At 45.8% G+C, this 11,651-nt stretch overlaps 2 non-coding genes across 2 annotated transcripts; both read left to right on the top strand.

Moving 5' to 3' along the window:
- The first annotated feature begins 1,171 nt into the window (after positions 1 to 1,171).
- TRNAH-GUG (transfer RNA histidin (anticodon GUG)) lies at positions 1,172 to 1,243 on the top strand. Its single transcript has one exon. It is a non-coding gene; the product is annotated as a tRNA-His (tRNA).
- Positions 1,244 to 9,364: 8,121 nt separating this feature from the next.
- Positions 9,365 to 9,436, top strand: TRNAH-GUG (transfer RNA histidin (anticodon GUG)). The gene has a single exon. It is a non-coding gene; the product is annotated as a tRNA-His (tRNA).
- The last annotated feature ends 2,215 nt before the right edge of the window (positions 9,437 to 11,651 follow it).

Raw genomic sequence — 11,651 nt, forward strand, 5'->3', positions numbered from 1 at the left:
TGATCAATGTGGACAAGCCGAAGCAAGTGGAATCCAGGGAGTCACTAAAAAATAAAGTTTTAGCACGGCTTAGTAATAAAGTGGGACCCAATTGTATAAGGGCGCAGGACCTCAAAGTTCTTCGGAGACTACAGATCAGCAACTGGTGCAAGACAGATAACACTGACTGTATCATTATTGGTTGTGGGCCTAGTAGTTTGCCCTCTTTTATAAACAGTCTCACCAATGTACAGGACATGTCCGCCTTCACAAAAGTGCGAATAGTGTTAAATTAACCTATCCTCTTTTCTTTACGATGTTGTTTTCCTTCTTCCATGGGAATGGCCTAGTGGCCCCCTTGTCAGTACATGTTTTCGGAGCTTAATGTTGTTTGTTCTTGTTATACTCATTATGCCACTTTGTTGTTTTGTCGGCGCCTATAAGCCTTAGGGTACCTTGTGCGCGGTATAAATCAATAAACATAAACATAAGGCTGCGAACGCCAGCTGGAAACTGTGATCACTGCCTGTGTTCTTTCTGGAACTCCAGCGCCTCTCTATCCCAGCCTCAATATTTTTTCCGCCACCACCCTCCCAATGCCAGCCCGCCACCCCTCTTCGTAGGTCCCATGCAACCCCATTTACCCCCTCTCCTCCTGGCCTCGTCATCTCCATCACCTGCCTACTGCCGTGGCAAAGGGACGTTTTCCCTTTTCTGTTTTTATGGTGGTGGCCTTTGGGAGATTTGGCACGTGCAATTGGTGCAGAGCACTTTTCCTGTGAAAAAAAATTAACTATTAGCACCCAGGAGGGAGCCCCTGCGGTTCTTATAGGGATAAAACTCTGCAATGGAAGGGGACAGGGTCAATAACAGCTGTAAACTCTCACAAGACCATCACTGCTCTCACACTTTCCTGCTCTCAGGCTGGCGGGCCATTATCGGCCCTGGCTGCCGCCCCATTGCCAGGTTTGTGTAACTATATTATTTCTAATTGGCTCCACTTTGATGACTTTCATTGGGATTCTGACTTGATTATTGAGATCTTAAATAAGTGACTAGGGATCAGGTGTCCACTTATTCGCATGGATGACAACACAACCAACCTGTAATTCAAACATGAGTCATGACATCACGGATGGAGTACAGCTTATGATAGAGGTGGAACAAGGCGCTCTAGCAGCCCAAGTAGCTCGCCGTGATCGTATAGTGGTTAGTACTCTGCGTTGTGGCCGCAGCAACCTCGGTTCGAATCCGAGTCACGGCATTGCGGTGAGGCAATGTCACGGCAGTTGGGCAGATATTTTAGAATTTCCATTAATACATTGGCAATCTCTGTGGAGGACTGAAACAATTCGATATATCCTGGTACTGTACCTTTTGTTTCTTTAATGCTCTTTGCACACTTTTTCATCGGGTGACTGTAATGTATTTCAACCAAATCTAATTAAGAGCGCATTATGTGGTGACATTTGCAGTACATGAAACATTATAACACTGCCATTTACGTCAATAACCACTAGCTTGATTAAGACATATGTATTGCAGCGACAGTATTTCCCAGTTACAAATGGGAATAAAAACAACATCCGCGAGGGATTGAACCAACGACATTTAACTGATGTTGCCAATGGAGCGCGTTACAGAGAGCGCGAGGTCCCGCCTTTACAGTCACACGCTGATGATAATACAGATGTTTAAATAAACAGGCATATCTGTGGACTTGTGGTCTTTCTACATTGGGACTCATAGTCTAGTCCTAGGCTATTGTAGGCACTGGAGTATCTTTGAGTGGAATGAGAGGCGTTCTGTAGTCGCGTGAAAGGACCTTTCAAGTCAATCTGATATGTATTGTCCTGTGAAAAAAAGCGTTCTTAGACACAGTGAGGAGTTTTTGGGGATAATGGGAAAATCATTTGCAACTAAATGACAGGAATTTCTTAGTCCAATCATGAGGTGTGCTAGGCTTTTTTATACTGTGGCGGAAAGAGAGAGAGTATAACAGTCATTATAAATAAAGGGCCAAGGAAGTGACAGTTTATGGAAGGAACAATTTGCACATAGTATTAGAATGTGGTCAGGAGGAGGACAATGTGCTTACACATATGAAACATTAGAAGGTAGACATTATGGAAGCACATATATTTCTTTATTTTTATTGTATTTGGGGAGAGGGGGTTAATATAGCACGTCCAATGTGGAAAAGTGCTTCCCATAGCACCTTGCAGGTGGGCGACATCTAGAGCTGTGCAGTAGCCACCCATGCCCCAGAGGTCAAAGAGAAGAAGAAGTTACACATGTTGGAGGTGAGGGTGAGACAGGGAGGAGATATGATCCTCGTATGAAGCCGAGAGAAGGAGGAGGCGTGAACGTGCATCCATGTATGCAGGCGAGAAAGGGAGGAGTCAGGGTCATGCATCCCTTCCTGAGGGTGAGACAGGGAGGAGATATGATCCCCGTATGAAGCCTAGAGAAGGAAGAGGCGTGAACGTGCATCCATGTATGCAGCCGAGAAGGGAAGGAGCATTGGTCATGCATCCCTGCATGAGGGTGAGACAGGGAGGAGATATGATCCCCGTATGAAGCCGAGAGAACGAGGAGGCGTGAACGTGCATCCATGTATGCAGGCGAGAAGGGAGGGAGCATTGGTCATGCATCCCTGCATGAGGGTGAGACAGGGAGGAGATATGATCCACGTATGAAGCTGAGAGAAGGAGGAGGCGTGAACGTGCATCCATGTATGCAGGCGAGAAGGGAAGGAGCATTGGTCATGCATCCCTTCCTGAGGGTGAGACAGGGAGGAGATAAAATCCCTTTATGAAAGCAAGAGAACGAGGTGGCATGAACATGCATCTCTGTACGCAGGTGTGACAAGGAGGAGACATTAACATGCATCCCTTTTTGAGGGAGTGATAAGGAGTCATCATGAACATGCATCCCTTTATAAGGACATAACGTGGAGGACGCATGAACATGAATGCCTGAATGAGGGCTAAACAAGGAGTCATCAGGAATATGCATGCCTGTATGACAACAATACAGGGAGGAGACATACACATTGCATCCCTGTATGAGAGTGTGACAGGAAGGAGACATTACATTGCATCCCTGAATTAGGACGTGAGAAGGAGGAGACATTAACATGCATGCCTGAATGAGGGCTAGACAAAGACTTATCATGAAGATGCATGTCTTCATGAAGACCACACAGGGAGGAGATATAAACATGCATATCTTTATGGAGGAGAGACAGGGAGCAGATATGAACATGCATCCCTGGCGAGGCAAGGAGAAGATATAAACATGCAACCCTTTATGAAGGCGAGACGGGAGGAGACATCAACATGCCTCGCTGTATGAGGGGATAAAGGAATGAGCCATGACCATGCATCCCGGAATGCGGATGAAAAAGGGAGGAGCCATGACCAGTCCTCCCTCTATGAGGTCGAAACGGTGAGGAGACATCAACATGATTTGATTTGATTTGAAGTACTTGCAACGTGGCACACCGAGCAGGGACAACTGCATCTGGGAGCAGATGTTTCCAGGTTCCATATTCCACTCCATATTCCAACACAAAATCTTAGAGAGCTCCTACCAAAAGATCTGATTCTATCATTTATTTGAATAAGAATGCCTTTAGTGATTTTCCGAACTGTATTAGCTCTGTCATGTTTCTAAGTTCCCAAGGCAAGGTTTTCCATAGCCTGGGTCCATAGACTGCAAAACGTCGGTCTCCTCTGGAGATACAGAGAGAGGGAGGAATTACTAATAGCAGCTGATCTGCCGAATGCAGTGGTCATTTAGGTTGATACCAAGTCACCTTTTCCACAAGATAAGTAGGAGCAAGATTATGTAGACATCTAAAAATCAAACACACTATTGAACCGGGACAGCCCACACAGCCCTTTAAGACGAGGTAGCAATACTTTGAGATGAATGGGGATGCAGAAGATACTCAAACATCAATAATCAAAACAACTCAGGAAGTTGTTTTAATGTCAATAATCTAAAGCAGGGAGTACAACGGACATCAACGGACGTCTCACAGCATGATCTCAACGAAATTCATAAAAAACATTCTAAAACCCATCATTGCTGACGTTAACCAACGTATTGCTAACGTCATCCTACGTGGCAAACTACAAAGACCTAGTGGCAAATGTGATAGGCTTAGAGGGAACATCTAGGCATACGTTCCATACTAGTCGAAGAAAGTGATAGGCTCTTCAACATCGGGTGGGACTACTAAGCCCACCCTTCAAACAGGTCACTATGAACGTCACTAAATACAAGACTTGCCATTGGTTACACAAACTATTGGGCACTTATTTATTTATTTATTTCTATAGCGCCGAAGCTCGCAGGCATCAGGGCGCATTACATGAAGACAAGTACAACAGAAAAGTAACCGGACAGTAGAGTAAGATTACTGGTTCTGAGTAGATTACATTACATGTACATTAGTATTTATGCAGGTCCTTTATTTGAACAACAGTGTCTTCAGTTTTTTCCTAAAGGATAGGTAATTAGATCCTAGCCTTAGGCTGTTTGGGAGCTCGTTCCACTTAGTTGCCGCTTTGGTAGGGAAGGCTCGTCCAAGTCCATTATCTTTTTCGGAGTGACTTACTTTCACAAACCCTTGCGCCTTGGATCTTAAGGTGTGGCAAGGTTCGTATGTGGTTATTTGTTTTTTTAGGTATACGGGTGCGGATCCATATATACAGTGATGGACAATGGTCATTGCTTTAAAAGTGATCCGGTCTTCCAGGGCTAACCAATGAAGGGCCTTTCTGTCTTCTGTAATATGTTCCTCCTTTTTTTCTTGGTAATTGTCCTTACTGCATTGTTCTGTAGGACCTGACATTGTTTGATGCATTTTTTATTGGCCCCCCCCTTAAGTAGTGCATTCCCGTAGTCCAGTCTAGATGAGATGGTGGCTCTGGCGATAATGGTGCTGTTTTGTTTACTCACTAATGGCCTGATGCGGCTGAGCAGTTTTTGGTGGTATCAGCAACTGTTTTTCAGGTATGTTACGTGGGCTTCCGCTTCCAAGGATGCTTGCAGGTGGACACCTAGTGTCTTGACCTTATCAGAGACCCTTACATTTGTGTCTTTGATCTTAAAGGTGGTGTATTCTGTGTCTAGTTTAGCGCTTGCCTGGTGTGATCCAAAGATCATGAGCTCAGTTTTGCTTCCGTTGAGGCAAAGCCAATTTGTCAACATCCAGGCTTCGATGGTGCTGTAATTGCATGCAAGCTTATTATTGTCAGTGGTATGACAGCTAGATATTTTGATGACAAGTTGTGTAACATCGGCGAAATGTGTAAAGAAGACCCCTAGGTTGGTTAATAGGGTACATAGACGCTGCAGATAGAGATGGAACAAAAGGGGCAATAGGATGGCCCCCTGGGGTACTCCATGATTTATAGGTCGGGTATGGAGAAGTGGTCACCACAGTGGATCTTGGAGCTCTGCTCTTTGAGGAAGGATGTTACCCAGTCTATGGCTCCTCGAGAACGATTACCTGATTTGTCTAAAGCCTTGTGGAGTTTTTGATGGTCGAGCAAATCAAATGCTGCTGAGAGGTCTAATAATATCAGCATCCCTGTTTTTCCCTCGTCTAATATATTAAGCATTTTAGTCTGAAGGTCCAGCAGGGCCGTCGCTGTACTATGTGCTCCTCTAAAGCCCAATTGTTGGGTGTCTGTGTGTAGGAGGCTGTTCCTGTCGACATAATTTTGGAGTTGGGTGGTAGCGACTTTGTCCAAGATTTTTAGGAGAAAGTTACAGTTAGTTATTGGACGGAGATTGGAAGGGACGTGTAGGTCTAATCCAGGTTTTTGGACTAGGAGTGTACCAGTAACTGTTTTAATTGTGGTAGGGACTTTGTTGTCTCTAAACAAAGCATTCACCATTCTACGAAGATAGGGGGCAAAAGTCCTGGCATTGTCCAGTATAAGCTAGGGGGGGGGGTAGTATGTTTTCGGAGCAGGCTGTGCATCTAATGGTAGAAAGTATAGAGTTCATGTCCTCTAGAGAGATTGGGAGAACTTGAATGTACTCCTCTCGTGGGGGGTATGCTCTAAGTTATCCAGGAGAAGGTGTGGTTGGACGTCCAACTTACAGGATTTTATGACTTAGCAAGCTTTTTGAATTTTATTGTAAAAGTCTGTTTGGTCCTTCTCACAGTCTTCTTGTGATGGCTGAAATGTATTTATTCATTTGTATTTGTAGAGCACACTACAGCCCGCAGGCATCGAGGTGCTATAACAGTGCTCTAGTTGGCTTGATTAAGGGTTCACTGTGAACCCGTCCAAGTAGATAAACTTAGAGGAAGGTACAATGCATGGTACAAGGTTACACACAGACTTAGACCATGCTACATTGCATGGCATGTGGTTGCAGAATACAGAGAAGGGGGAACAACAAGTTGTTAGGTAACAGGTACAGCAGGGGTATTTAAGGCTAGGCTAGTTCATAGAAAGAGACTAGTTTTGATGGCCTTGCGGAAGGCCGCATGGGAGTCAATTGTCCTAATAGGAGGGCGTTCCAGTGGGTGGCTGACAGAGTTGGGAAACTGGCGCCGCCGGCGCGGGCTTTGCGTGTCCTGGGAACAGTAATCACGTTTGAGTAGGGAGTTCTGGAAGGTCTGGAGGCAGGGGGTTTGGAGATCCTTTGGACCAGTTAGGGGGAGCTGCCTGGCCGTGAAGACACTTGTGTGTAAGGACAAGGGTTTTAAAGATCATCCTTTCTTTGACAAGGCACATGCACAAGGCACACCTGGGAGGGAGTGCTGGTAAACCCTGAGGGCAGCTTGTGGGAGAGATACACTTGCCTGATTTTGCTAGGAGGGTGCAGCTGATATTCAGGGAGGTGGGTGACACATCAATCAGTGTCTGTCTCCTAAAGTGAGTGGACGAGAGACATGTCGTCGGATGAGAACTGTGAGCAAGACCAGGTGGAGATGGGAATCCCTGGGGACAGCTTTTGTGAGAGAGACATGCTTGCCTGGTTTCACTGAGAGGGTGCAATGGAGATTTGAGTGGCTGGTTCACAGACCAGTCAGTGTTAGTCTCGTAAAGCGAATAGACAAGAACAGTGATCTCCCAACATTGCACCGTTTGGAGTACCGCAGGGCGATTTTATCTCCATCTCTTTTTAATCTTTATATGGAGCCCTTAGGAAACATTGGGACTCATTACGAGTTTGCTGGTATGTGGTAAAAGTGCCAGTGATTCTGGTGAACAGGACTTTTTAGCGTTCTGGTCAATTACGAGTTGGCAGTAACACCGTTGCCGGTATTACCGGCCCCGGCACAACCACCTCTGTAAATACCGGAGCTGGTAATATCACAAGGGACTGATTGCAGACAGTGCGCGGCCTCGAGCAATATGGCTGCTCCCATACAGGTAATACATCAGGCTCCCCAAAGGAGGGAGAATAGATTTTCAGAGGTTTTAGCCTTAAGTGCCGCGAGGAGACTGAAATTGCAGCAAGAACATCTTCTGCTCACTAATATACTACATAGCAATGAGGTTCCCAGGAGCACCGATAGCTTCACCTGCTCCCCTACGGGCTCCTCCATACAACCTCGGCCAATGGTCTATTCACCTTACAATGCACATCTGGGGGTTAAGGGGGAGTTGTTCAAAGATAGTGGAGCTACACCAGAAAGCTCGGGCCCCTTAGGACATCATTTTCCTCGAGATCAGCCGGCTGAGTTAGCAGCAGCCAGAGCTGTGAAGGAGTTGGTTGAGCCCAAAGCCATAGCCAATTGGCTATGCTTTAAGGATAACATGTTACGGGATCTAGCAATCTGTTCGAACTTTGGGGAATTTTATTCCTGGGTAGACACTGTTTCGTCAAATATGTCTGTGCCCTTATCGTCATCTCTACAGAAGTCCTCTCAGGTGAAGTTTACTAGAGAGGAAAAGGCCTCTCAAACGTCCATTCTTGAGAACAGAGGTCATACAGACTCTCAAACAGAGCCGATTGAGCTCACTCACAGAGGGACATCTGGGAAATCCAAGACAACTCTGTTCATTCCTTGTCAAATGACTACAGTATCACAAGAGAGTATACCACCTCTTCTGAAGCCCAGGCGACTCATGGCTCCCCTTCCATTTAAGGACATTCGCCAGAGAAAATCCACCATGCCCGAAATTGCGGATTCCAACATGAGGAGTTTCGCATTGGACCCAAGAAACATCGTTCTGATCAATGTGGACAAGCCGAAGCAAGTGGAATCCAGGGAGTCACTAAAAAATAAAGTTTTAGCACGGCTTAGTAATAAAGTGGGACCCAATTGTATAAGGGCGCAGGACCTCAAAGTTCTTCGGAGACTACAGATCAGCAACTGGTGCAAGACAGATAACACTGACTGTATCATTATTGGTTGTGGGCCTAGTAGTTTGCCCTCTTTTATAAACAGTCTCACCAATGTACAGGACATGTCCGCCTTCACAAAAGTGCGAATAGTGTTAAATTAACCTATCCTCTTTTCTTTACGATGTTGTTTTCCTTCTTCCATGGGAATGGCCTAGTGGCCCCCTTGTCAGTACATGTTTTCGGAGCTTAATGTTGTTTGTTCTTGTTATACTCATTATGCCACTTTGTTGTTTTGTCGGCGCCTATAAGCCTTAGGGTACCTTGTGCGCGGTATAAATCAATAAACATAAACATAAGGCTGCGAACGCCAGCTGGAAACTGTGATCACTGCCTGTGTTCTTTCTGGAACTCCAGCGCCTCTCTATCCCAGCCTCAATATTTTTTCCGCCACCACCCTCCCAATGCCAGCCCGCCACCCCTCTTCGTAGGTCCCATGCAACCCCATTTACCCCCTCTCCTCCTGGCCTCGTCATCTCCATCACCTGCCTACAGCCGTGGCAAAGGGACGTTTTCCCTTTTCTGTTTTTATGGTGGTGGCCTTTGGGAGATTTGGCACGTGCAATTGGTGCAGAGCACTTTTCCTGTGAAAAAAAATTAACTATTAGCACCCAGGAGGGAGCCCCTGCGGTTCTTATAGGGATAAAACTCTGCAATGGAAGGGGACAGGGTCAATAACAGCTGTAAACTCTCACAAGACCATCACTGCTCTCACACTTTCCTGCTCTCAGGCTGGCGGGCCATTATCGGCCCTGGCTGCCGCACCATTGCCAGGTTTGTGTAACTATATTATTTCTAATTGGCTCCACTTTGATGACTTTCATTGGGATTCTGACTTGATTATTGAGATCTTAAATAAGTGACTAGGGATCAGGTGTCCACTTATTCGCATGGATGACAACACAACCAACCTGTAATTCAAACATGAGTCATGACATCACGGATGGAGTACAGCTTATGATAGAGGTGGAACAAGGCGCTCTAGCAGCCCAAGTAGCTCGCCGTGATCGTATAGTGGTTAGTACTCTGCGTTGTGGCCGCAGCAACCTCGGTTCGAATCCGAGTCACGGCATTGCGGTGAGGCAATGTCACGGCAGTTGGGCAGATATTTTAGAATTTCCATTAATACATTGGCAATCTCTGTGGAGGACTGAAACAATTCGATATATCCTGGTACTGTACCTTTTGTTTCTTTAATGCTCTTTGCACACTTTTTCATCGGGTGACTGTAATGTATTTCAACCAAATCTAATTAAGAGCGCATTATGTGGTGACATTTGCAGTACATGAAACATTATAACACTGCCATTTACGTCAATAACCACTAGCTTGATTAAGACATATGTATTGCAGCGACAGTATTTCCCAGTTACAAATGGGAATAAAAACAACATCCGCGAGGGATTGAACCAACGACATTTAACTGATGTTGCCAATGGAGCGCGTTACAGAGAGCGCGAGGTCCCGCCTTTACAGTCACACGCTGATGATAATACAGATGTTTAAATAAACAGGCATATCTGTGGACTTGTGGTCTTTCTACATTGGGACTCATAGTCTAGTCCTAGGCTATTGTAGGCACTGGAGTATCTTTGAGTGGAATGAGAGGCGTTCTGTAGTCGCGTGAAAGGACCTTTCAAGTCAATCTGATATGTATTGTCCTGTGAAAAAAAAGCGTTCTTAGACACAGTGAGGAGTTTTTGGGGATAATGGGAAAATCATTTGCAACTAAATGACAGGAATTTCTTAGTCCAATCATGAGGTGTGCTAGGCTTTTTTATACTGTGGCGGAAAGAGAGAGAGTATAACAGTCATTATAAATAAAGGGCCAAGGAAGTGACAGTTTATGGAAGGAACAATTTGCACATAGTATTAGAATGTGGTCAGGAGGAGGACAATGTGCTTACACATATGAAACATTAGAAGGTAGACATTATGGAAGCACATATATTTCTTTATTTTTATTGTATTTGGGGAGAGGGGGTTAATATAGCACGTCCAATGTGGAAAAGTGCTTCCCATAGCACCTTGCAGGTGGGCGACATCTAGAGCTGTGCAGTAGCCACCCATGCCCCAGAGGTCAAAGAGAAGAAGAAGTTACACATGTTGGAGGTGAGGGTGAGACAGGGAGGAGATATGATCCTCGTATGAAGCCGAGAGAAGGAGGAGGCGTGAACGTGCATCCATGTATGCAGGCGAGAAAGGGAGGAGTCAGGGTCATGCATCCCTTCCTGAGGGTGAGACAGGGAGGAGATATGATCCCCGTATGAAGCCTAGAGAAGGAAGAGGCGTGAACGTGCATCCATGTATGCAGCCGAGAAGGGAAGGAGCATTGGTCATGCATCCCTGCATGAGGGTGAGACAGGGAGGAGATATGATCCCCGTATGAAGCCGAGAGAACGAGGAGGCGTGAACGTGCATCCATGTATGCAGGCGAGAAGGGAGGGAGCATTGGTCATGCATCCCTGCATGAGGGTGAGACAGGGAGGAGATATGATCCACGTATGAAGCTGAGAGAAGGAGGAGGCGTGAACGTGCATCCATGTATGCAGGCGAGAAGGGAAGGAGCATTGGTCATGCATCCCTTCCTGAGGGTGAGACAGGGAGGAGATAAAATCCCTTTATGAAAGCAAGAGAACGAGGTGGCATGAACATGCATCTCTGTACGCAGGTGTGACAAGGAGGAGACATTAACATGCATCCCTTTTTGAGGGAGTGATAAGGAATCATCATGAACATGCATCCCTTTATAAGGACATAACGTGGAGGACGCATGAACATGAATGCCTGAATGAGGGCTAAACAAGGAGTCATCAGGAATATGCATGCCTGTATGACAACAATACAGGGAGGAGACATACACATTGCATCCCTGTATGAGAGTGTGACAGGAAGGAGACATTACATTGCATCCCTGAATTAGGACGTGAGAAGGAGGAGACATTAACATGCATGCCTGAATGAGGGCTAGACAAAGACTTATCATGAAGATGCATGTCTTCATGAAGACCACACAGGGAGGAGATATAAACATGCATATCTTTATGGAGGAGAGACAGGGAGCAGATATGAACATGCATCCCTGGCGAGGCAAGGAGAAGATATAAACATGCAACCCTTTATGAAGGCGAGACGGGAGGAGACATCAACATGCCTCGCTGTATGAGGGGATAAAGGAATGAGCCATGACCATGCATCCCGGAATGCGGATGAAAAAGGGAGGAGCCATGACCAGTCCTCCCTCTATGAGGTCGAAACGGTGAGGAGACATCAACATGATTTGATTT

Source organism: Ambystoma mexicanum (genome assembly GCF_040938575.1).
Source record: "Ambystoma mexicanum isolate Mex_15411 chromosome 12 unlocalized genomic scaffold, UKY_AmexF1_1 Mex_chr12_unloc.1, whole genome shotgun sequence".
NCBI lineage: Eukaryota > Metazoa > Chordata > Amphibia > Caudata > Ambystomatidae > Ambystoma > Ambystoma mexicanum.